The sequence below is a fragment of the Pelodiscus sinensis genome, chromosome 1, assembly GCF_049634645.1.
Source record: "Pelodiscus sinensis isolate JC-2024 chromosome 1, ASM4963464v1, whole genome shotgun sequence".
NCBI classification, from domain to species: Eukaryota; Metazoa; Chordata; order Testudines; family Trionychidae; genus Pelodiscus; species Pelodiscus sinensis.
Genome location: NC_134711.1, coordinates 88,731,004 through 88,741,258, shown reverse-complemented (window position 1 = coordinate 88,741,258; position 10,255 = coordinate 88,731,004).

Sequence of the window (10,255 nt, the reverse complement as noted above, 5' to 3'; positions counted from 1 at the left end):
CTGTATTTACTATTGCCCTGGACAAGCCAGGGGTTACTGCATCCTTCCTGTAGTGGCTGTCTTAGCACCCTGCACTGCATCTCAGGAGAGCTGGATTTCACTCCTCACTCCACGACAGCCTACCTTGGACAAATCACTTTTCTTCTCTGTGTCTAAATCCCCCAGGTCAAAAGCAAGGCCAGCGCTTCCTTCCAGCCACCCCGGTCAGGGTGTCTGTTTACACAGCAGGACCCGGTCTGGGCTACAAGGTTAGGGAGACATAAGCTGCCTTCAGTCAATCTAGTACATGCATCTGTAATCACCACCAGACAGATCTGAACCTAGGACCTCTGGAGGTTAGTATAGGAGCCGCTACAGCTGGCACTATAAAGCCAGCTGCTTCTCAGCTTAGGCTGTAGAGCTCCTTTATTCTTATTTCTCACTGTATGTGGTCGAAGTGCCACTACATGGGACAGCGAACCACACTAGGGCTATGTCTACACTGGTGGGTTCTTGCTTAAGAACATCTTGCACAAGAACACAGCCACACTGCCATGTGCTTTGTTAGAAAAGGGCGTAGCTCTTGCGCAAGAAGCCCTGTCTTCCCATGCTTTACTGTAAATCTTCTTGTGCAAGAGTGGGTGGGCCATGTGGACGCGCTGCGGGTTCTTGTGCAAGAACAGCCATTCTTGCGCAAGAACCCGCCAGTGTAGACATAGCTTAGGTGTGTGGGTTACATGGCTACACTTACATTAGTTGCCACTGTTGGAGCACCGATGTAAGTGCTCCATTACAGCCATGCCGTGAAACTATGTCCCTGAGCAGCGTTGAGCCCTGGTTAATGTTTGGAGATAAATGTAGTGTGAGCCTAGACGCTGCATTACCTGTGTTGAACATGACAATCCTCCAGCTGTTGTTCCACAGTGTCTGCTCCTGTCACACTTGTGCACTACACTGTCTGGGGTCACAGAGGCCGGAAGTCCCTCCCCCGCCTGTTTTAAAGCCCTGTGAGTGTTTGAAATGCTTTTTCCTGATTGGCCAGCTTGGCATCCACCTAGCAGCTCTCCACTGTTATGGGCAGCTGCCCAGCTGGCAATGCTGGCCACACACAACAGACAAACTCCAGCTCGGAGCAGACAGGAGATATTGGATCTGCCGGGCCAGGGGGGAGAAGAGGCTGTGCAAGCACAGCTACAGACCAGCTGTAGAAATGTGGACTTCTCCGAGCAGATTGCACAGGGAACGCAGGAGATGGGGCATGACAGGGACCAGCAGCAGCACCACGTCAGAGTGAGGGAGAGCAGCACACATACCAGAAGACTAGGGAGCAGGAGTGGCCTGAGGCCGGCTGCGGCAGCTGGCGCCCCAGGCGAAATGTGCGATTGGCGCCCCCACCTGCACGGCCGTCAATGGCCATGATGTCATCATTGGGGCACCCCTGGCGCCCCGTGATGTCATCATCGGGTGCCCTGGGTGCCCCGTTGAAGGCGGTGCCCTAGGTGACTGCTGAGCCTGCCTATACTCACGGGCCGCCCCTGCTAGGGAGGCATATAAGCAGACCACCTGCTTTTGCAAAGAGCTGCATCCCAGACTTTCTTGGAGACTCCTCCACCACCCTTCACACAACCACGGATACTGCCAAGGAGACCAAGTCACACACCCCAGAGTGAACAGCAAGGATGAAGAGCACGTGGAAGAGGACAACGTTGCTTGCCAGGACCGGTTTAAGACTCCGCTGCAGGCCAGTCAGGCCCAGCAGTCGAGCACTGGGGAGCCTGATGCAGGAGAAGGAGCCTGGTGTAAGCGTGTGAATGTATTTCCCACTGCAGTGATGCACGGATGGGCCCCCACTTAGCAGGACACAGCTCTTGACTTTTCAGCCACGTGCTCATAACGAGGCAGCAGAACAAGTAAGAGAGGAGGCGCTATCTGCTCTCTGACAGATACCCCTGTGCAGCGAGGTGAGGCGCCATGTAGGGCATGTAGTTTATGCACACAGGGATGTCCCTTGAAACCTCCTGAGAGATCTGGATGCAGCTTCCATTGGGTGCTCTGTGGTCTGCTCCTGAAGGTTTGTAGGCACAGCAGCCACAGGACACGTACCTAGGCCAGTCAGTGCTGACTTCGGCAGGCACCGGTGCAGTGCACAGACTAGCAGCCTATGGACCTGCAGCAGCTTCGGGATGCCTGCAGCAGTTGTGCCTTTTGTGTCTTTATCACTCTCGCGATGAGATAGCAGCTAAAACCGCCACTGCCTATGGAACTGAGGGCCCCTATTCAGTGCCTGTGCCACCCTACATTCAGCATTTCAGGTACTCGAGCAATTCCCTCCTTTCCCTTGCCTCGGACAGGCCATTCTTACTGCTGCTGGTGCTGGGAGCAGCACCATGCACAAGTGCTCGGAAGCAGAACAGCAGTGAGCAGGTCTTGTTTAAAACACCAGGGGAGTGAGGAAAGGGAGTTCTGAGTCCTCCTTTTCGCTTTCCAAGGGGACTATACTGGTACCTCGGGGTGTTGTATCTGCAGCTGCTGCCATTGTAGCCTTGCGGGGTTTCCCCTCCACCCCCATGGAACGGCTGAGTCAGATGAGGAGAAAGGACTTGAGATGATGTGTTCACTGAGCTCCTGCAAGCCAGCATTGCCCCAGGCCGTGCGCAAAGGGCCTGGAGGGTGAACACTGCAGACCGCCTGGAGAAGGAAGGAGTGCCCAGGAGAAAGGCCCAGAAGTCCCAGAGGGAGCTGCACCAGGACATAATGGGGTTTCTTCAGCAGCAAACTTAGATGCTGCAGGCTCCTGTGGACCTACAGGTTCAATAGCATGGGCCCACCTGCAATGTTCCCTCTAATTTTTTTTCCATCCATGTGCAAGATAATTATGTATGTGCACCCAGGCATGTGCAAATGTGCACCACCAATAGAAACAAATAAACCTGCTCTGCTAATCAGCCGGGCAGCACTGGAATCTCTCCTGAGTGGCTGCACAAGCACAAAGCTTGAAGGGAACACTGCTACCTCCCTTTGCCATCCCTGAAGAACTCTACTGCAGCTCAGGTTGCCAGCAGACTGTAGTACATGCAATATGCCTTATGTAGCCCTTCTGCCAGCTGAAATCAGCAGCAACAAGAAGTCTCTTTTCAACAGTGCAACACAGAACTGGCTGGTGCCCCCCCAATAACCTGGGAAAATCATACATTACCCTTTGGGTGCCTCCAGAGGCCATTTTCTCCTGCTCACAAGCACAGAGCCTGAGCACAGAAAAGAAACTTACTATAAAGGGAGAAAGCAACTCAGCATTAGCTTGGGAAAATGCCACAAGCAGGATTCGTAAGCATAAAACCATGAGCAAAGCCAGCACTCTAGTACATGGCAGGCAGCATCCTTTTGCCTCAGGTTCTTAAGTTTCACAAGCCCCTCATTCCCTCCTCCAATACACCCCTGCACAGTGGACATCCTTGGTCAATGAAGACACAGGGGGTGCATCTAGACTGGCAAGATTTTGCGCAAAAGCAATTGCTTTTGCGCAAAAACTTACCAGCTGTCTACACTGGCCGCTTGAATTTGCGCAAGAACACTAATGTTCTAATGTAAGAATTCAGTGCTTCTTGCGTAAATACTTTGACGCTCCCACTCAGGGATAAGCCCTCTTGCGCAGGAATACTTGCACAAGAGGGCCAGTGTAGACAGGCACCTTAATTTTTTGCACAAGAAAGCCCGATGGCTAAAATGGCCATCGAAGCTTTCTTGTGCAAAAGCGCATCTATACTTTTTGCGAAAAGCATCCGTGCCAATCTAGATGCTCTTTTGCGGAAATACTTTTAACGGGAAAACTTTTCCGTTAAATGTATTTCCGCAAAATCATGCCAGTGTAGACGCAGCCAGGCAACATGAATTTCTTGGACAAGAAAGCCCTATGGTTAAAATGGCCATCAGAGCTTTCTTGCTCAAGAGAGCATCTACACTGGCATGGATGCTCTTGCACAAAAGCTCATCTCTTGCACAAAAGCACATGCCAATGTAGATGCTCTCTTCTGGAAGAGTTTTTGCAGAAGAACTCTTCTCCAAAAGAGTTTTTGCGTGAGAACGCGCCAGTGTAGACATAGGTACAGAGTTTAGAGATGCATCTGTGCAAGCTCCTCTCCAACCCTGCTGGAAATGCAAAGACAACATTTTACTGGGTCCCCCTCCTGATACACATTCATCTTCTACCTCTCCTCAATACTGGCATTTGGCACCCCTACCCCCTCACTAGCAAGTGCAGTTAAGTTGTGGTGAACCCCACAATCACAGTTCTGCTCCCCCTTGATTCACGCAGCAAGGACAATGACCCTTTATTATTCTGGTCCCCAATAACAAAGTGACTTGTGACCCAACGCCAGCCAAGAGTGATCATTTGGGCAAAGCAGCCCCAGCATGCCAAGCACCTAGGCAGGATCAATGTGTCCATGCAAACAAAGTTGGCTCTTGAATTCCTCTTCCCTAGCCCATCACTAGATGTCAGGGGAGAGCTCATTCAGACCCTGCTTACACTGATTTAAATAGAAAATTGCCTGTCCCATACTAAAACAGCACAGGATGCCTTTTCGCCCGTATTTCAACATGTTAAAATAGTCTCATTATGCAAAGACAGTTTTATTATTACCTTACTTTCCAGTGCTGTCATGTTTGTAAAATTAGACAATTTGGCAATGTAGAATTGGTTTTGCTGAATCTGAAGCACTGAGGTTCCCAAACTATGGGGCATGGCCCCCTGGGGGCGAGGGTGATCAGGTTATTGGGCAGCACAAACACCTGATGGAGCCACATTGAAAAGCTAGAGTCAAGAGGGGGCTGTGTCTGGCAGAGGAAGCAAACAACGGAGGCTCTGTGCAAGTGGTCTCAGCTGCCAGGACCACGCTCCCTGCCCATCTCACTTCCCCACTGCTGTAGCTGCAGCCACCACCAACCAGCCATTATGCTCCTCTTCTGGGGATGTTGGCAGATACTCTGGGATCATGGAACAGAAAGTGTAATGGGGTTAGGCCCTCAGGCCAAAAGGGCCATAGAGAAGTCCTCCAGGAAGCTAGAGTGACTGTGGAGGAATCAGCCAATCAGGAGCTAGAAGGGACTACAAAGGAGCTACAAGCCTAGCTGCAGTCCAGACTTGGAAGGAAAAAGTTCAAGGGGCAGGCAGGCAGGCAGGCAGGCAGGCAGGCAGGCAGGCAGGCAGGCAGGCAGGCAGGCAGGCAGGCAGGCAGGCAGGCAGGCAAGCAAGCAAGCAAGCAAGCAAGCAAGCAAGCAAGCAAACCAAGGACAGCTCAGAGTGGGAAGTTTTTTTAGGATAGGCTATGTCTACACTCGTGGCTCCTTGTGCAAGTATGGCCATTCTTGCGTAAGAATCCGCAGAGTGTCTACACTGCCCACCCGCTCTTGTGCAAGGAAATTTACAGGATGGCGTGGTAAGAGAGGGCTTCTTGCGCAAGAGCTATGCTCTTTTTTGACAGGTGTAAGCCCTCTTGTGCAGGAGCTCTTGCACAAGAGGGCAGTGTGGACGCTCGGCAGGGATTTCTTGCACAAGAAAGCCCTATGGCTAAAATGGCCGTCAGAGCTTTCTTGCACAAGAGAGTGTCTACACTGCCATGGGAGCTCTTGCGCAAAAGCACAGCTCGCACATGGCAGTGTGGACGCTTTCTTGCGCAAGACTTCTTGCACAAGAACATCTTGTGCAAGAAGCCGCGAGTGTAGACATAGCCATATTGTCTCCAGGAGGAGAAGCCCTGGGGGCACTGCTCTCCTGCTGAGTGAGGAAACAGACTGAGAGACTAGACTGGGCTCAGAGAGACACTGGACAGACAGTTCTGGGATGGGCCCCTGTTAGAGGCATAGCCTGGAAGGGTTTGTGACTGCACACGAGGCTGTGTGACTTGGTCGGAGGGCCGAGTAGCTGCAAGGCTTTTAAGACCGAGGCAGTGCAGGAACCCACACCCAGACAAAATGGGGGTGCTTGCATGAGGGGAGTACCAACCCTGTTACAGAAGGCTATCCCCCCTGCCAGACAGAGCCCCTTCCTAGCCCTTCAGCGCAGTTCCAGGGTACACAGCCTCATCCACTTGTCTTGCCAGATGGCACCTGCCCAGGGAAAGCAGATGGGGCTGCACTGAGGAACTGGAGTCAGCAGGGGGCTAGTGCTCCTCAGTGCATCTTTCCCATTCCCCACCTGAACCTGGCCCTTCAGTGCTGCCCCGATCACTTGCAGAGCTGGGTCTAGGCAGCCAAGATTGCCTGATTGCTGCAGGGAGCTGAAATTTTCCTCAACTGACCCATGGATAGTGCTCCCCACCCCTCGTACTACTGGGCACCCCACTGCTGGCTTCTCCCCCTACACTGCTAAGAAAACAGTCCTGTATTTTTGAAATACAGTGTTGGCAATCCTAACTACAGCGCCTCCCTCCCCCCTGCCTTCTGCACTCCACATGGCCTCAGGGGCTGCATCTCTAGCCCTAGCACTCCCCACCCCCACTCAGGGGAGGATGGGGGGGGGGGCAGGAAGGACAATCACAGTGTTACAAACACTGGCCTGTGAAAGCCACAGCTGCTGTCGGCATAGCTAGAACATCGTCTTTCCGCTAGTTAAGTTCTGTTCCATTCCTTTATTAAGTTTTTAGTGCATTTGCTTTTAAGTTGCACAGATTTTGCTTTGCACTGGTTTTGTGGCTCAATAAAATTCTATTATTTGGAAAATAACTTCTCTTTATTAGTTCACAACATATGCTGCCGAGTGCCTAGCAGATCGGAAAGCACCCGCTTACTTGTTATCATATAATGCGGCAACACATAGGATCAGTGACAAACAGCATAATAATCATAAAAGTACAGCAAGCACCACATAATTAGTAGGTGCATGGACACGCCACACAATTAGTGGGTGCAAGGATGCTGTTCTACTCAGGCTACGTCTATACTGCGGGCTTTTTGTGGAAGAGGAAATGCAAATGGAGCACTCCTTTGCATATCTCACGCTCTCATTTGCATATCTTCTTCCAATCCTTTTTGCGGACGAGGTTTCTGTGATAAAAAACCCTGTGTAGATGGGGCTGTTTGTTAGAAAAAAAAACTTTTGCGCAAGAGCCTGTAAACCTTTTTGAGGAATAAGGGCTCTTGCACAAAAGGGTTTTTCCGACAAATGGCCCTGTCTACACAGGGCTTTTTATCACAAAAACCTCTTCCGCAAAAAGGATCGGAAGAAGATATGCAAATGAGAGCATGAGATATGCAAATGAGCACCATTTGCATATCTTCTGCTGAAAAAAACATGCAGTGTAGACGTAGCCTCAGAGATGTACTCCAAGCACAGCACAATTCCCAGCAAGGCCAGATAGAGCAGAGTAGACCACAATGCATCCCTGCAGCTTTCTGTTAAAGTGCTCTTTCAAAGCTTCCCTGAACTGTTGAGCTCTTCTAATAGCCCCTGTGTCCGGCTGGTCAAACACAGCTGACAGCCGTCCCACCTTCACCCCGCCTGCTACTTTGCTTCACAGATAGGATGCAGGACACAGCAGGCAGCTACAGGCATTGGGATGGGTTTTTTCCCAAATGAGATCCAATGCCAGCATCCCTTCAACTTACCAAAAGCACATTCAAGTGTCATTCTACACCTGGTTAGCGTGCAGGTGCATCGTTGTTTAGGTGGCTTCATGAGCCAGGAGAGCAAGGGCTAGGCTGGGTCCCCCAGGATCCCTTCTGGCATTTCGACATCGCCAGTGGGATTCCATTGGTTGGGAAAGAAAGACCCTGCTTGTAGTTTTCTGAGCAGTCCTGTGTTTTTAAAGATGTCAGTGGTAGGCACCCTCTCTGGCCAGCCAATACCAATGTTAGCGACGCATCCCTGGTGAGTCACCAGCATTTGCATAACCATAGGAAAGCTGACCTTTCTGTTGATGTGCTTTGTGGCAAGGCATTCTGGGGCCAAAACAGGGACATGTCTGCTGCCTGCCATACCACCGCAGTTTAACACCTCTATTGCCGCAAATCCAGCCATGGCCTCGTGCGCATTGATGAGAGTCACAGTCCTGTATAACAGGAGATAACGAATGGCTCTGCACACCTGCATGAAGACAATGATCCCCACCGTGGATTTTCCAACTCCAGAATGGTTTCCCACTGACCGGTAGCCTTGCAAATTTCCACACTGCAGTTGACACTCGGTTCTCTGCTGTCAGTGCAGCTCTCAGTTTGGTATCCCTGCGCTGAGGACTGGGGTGAGCTAGGCAAATATACCCAGGAAGTTCTGTAAAGACAGCTCCTCATCCCAAGCCAGCATTCTAAGGAGATCACAGAATCATAGAGCTAGAAGAGACCTCAGAAGGTCATCAAGTCCAGCCCCCTGCTCTAGGCAGGACCAATCCCAACTAGATCAACCCGGCCAGGGCTTTGTCAAGCCGAGACTTAAACACCTCTAGGGATGGAGACTCCACTACTTCCCTAGGTAACCCATTCCAGTGCTTCACTACTCTCCTAGTGAAATAGTTTTTCCTAATATCCAACCTGGACCTCTCCCACCACAACTTGAGACCATTGCTCCTTGTTCTGCCATCTGTCACTACTGAGAACAGCCTCTCTCCATCCTCTCTGGAACCTCCATTCAGGAAGTTGAAGGCTGCTATCAAGTCCCCCCTCATGCTTCTCTTCTGCAGACTAAACAGACCCAGCTCCCTCAGCCTCTCTTCATAAGTCATATGCTCCAGCCCCCTAATTATTTTGGTTGCCCTGCACTGGACCCTCTCCAATGCGTCCACATGCTTTTTGTAGTGGGGGGGCCCAGAATTGGACACAATACTCCAGATGTGGCCTCACCAGAGCCAAATAAAGGGGAATGATGACATCTCTGGATCTGCTGGCAATGCTCCTCTTAATACAACCTAATATGCCATTAGCCTTCTTGGCTACCAGGGCACACTGACGACTCATATCCAGCTTCTCATCCACTGTAACCCCACCAGTCAGTGCTCATTTCTGGGGCCCAGAGGTGGTGCTCCACCATCCGCAGCTGCCCTGTGAACAACCGGGAACTAGCTCTCACCATGTCCCACGGCCATCTATCCCCCAAGAAATCGTCATGTTCCCTGATGATCTGCTTCATCTCACAGCTCTGCGAGTACTGAAGGACTGTACAGCCTATGCGTGTAGCCCTTAACATAAAATCACAATAGTTTGATTCAACTGCCGTCAAACCTTTTGTAACCCTGCTGCCAGGTGGAGCCAGCAGCAGTAAGGTCTGGGCTCAATAACCAGGAGTTCTTTTCCATCAAGAAAACATAGAACTGGCTTGAGACACTACCCATAACCTGGGAAACCGACACACCACCCTGGGTGCCTCTGAGAGGCAATGCTGCCCCACAGAGTCTGAGTGTAGAAAAGAAACTTTTAATAAAAGGGAGGGAAATATTAATTTGGGAAAACACCAGAGACGGGGTTCATAAACATAAACCACGAGTAAAAGACCCTCTCGGAGTGGGCTGGACAGTGTCCTTTTCCTCTCGGGTTCTTACGTTCAGCAAGTTACATGCCCAACCCTTCTCTGCACCCACTCACAATTGCTGACCTTGGTCAGTGCAGCCCCAGAGTTCAGAAGTACAGCATCAGAGTTTACTTCCCTCCCTGGGTGGTGGGAGGTGAAGAGGCAACTTACTTGCTCCGCTAGCCATTCGCCATTCAGCCTGCTGCTCACTACCCTCCCCTGCCGGTCACTTGGGGTGTGTCTAGACTACAGGGTTTTGTCGACAACAGTGGACTTTTGTCGACAAAACTATACCTGCGTCTACACTCCTGCCGAGTTCTGTCGACATAACGTTGACAGAACTCTGACATTTTGTCGACAGCGGTAAACCTCATTCTACGAGGAATAACGCCTTTTGTTGACAGAGCTCTGTCGATAGAATGCGTTAATGCATCTACACTGTCCTTTGCGTCTACACTCTCATGTCAACAAAGCGGCTTGCTTTGTCGACAGAACTGGATGTAGTCTAGATGCTTTTTGTCGACAGAAGCTTTGTCAACAGTATCTGTCGACAAAACCTCTGTTGACAAAAGCCTGTAGTGTAGACATACCCTTGTTGTGCCTCTTTGCCATTGCCTTGTTGCTGATTCATCTCACTTCTCCACACTGCCCTGCTGGCTGCTCATTATGATGCTGACACCCTGCTGGTTGCTTGTCATGGCTCTTCATCGACACCCTTCCAGCCACTCAATGTGCCTTTCTGCCATCACCCAGATGGTGGTCAGTCATCACCTGTTGTCATCC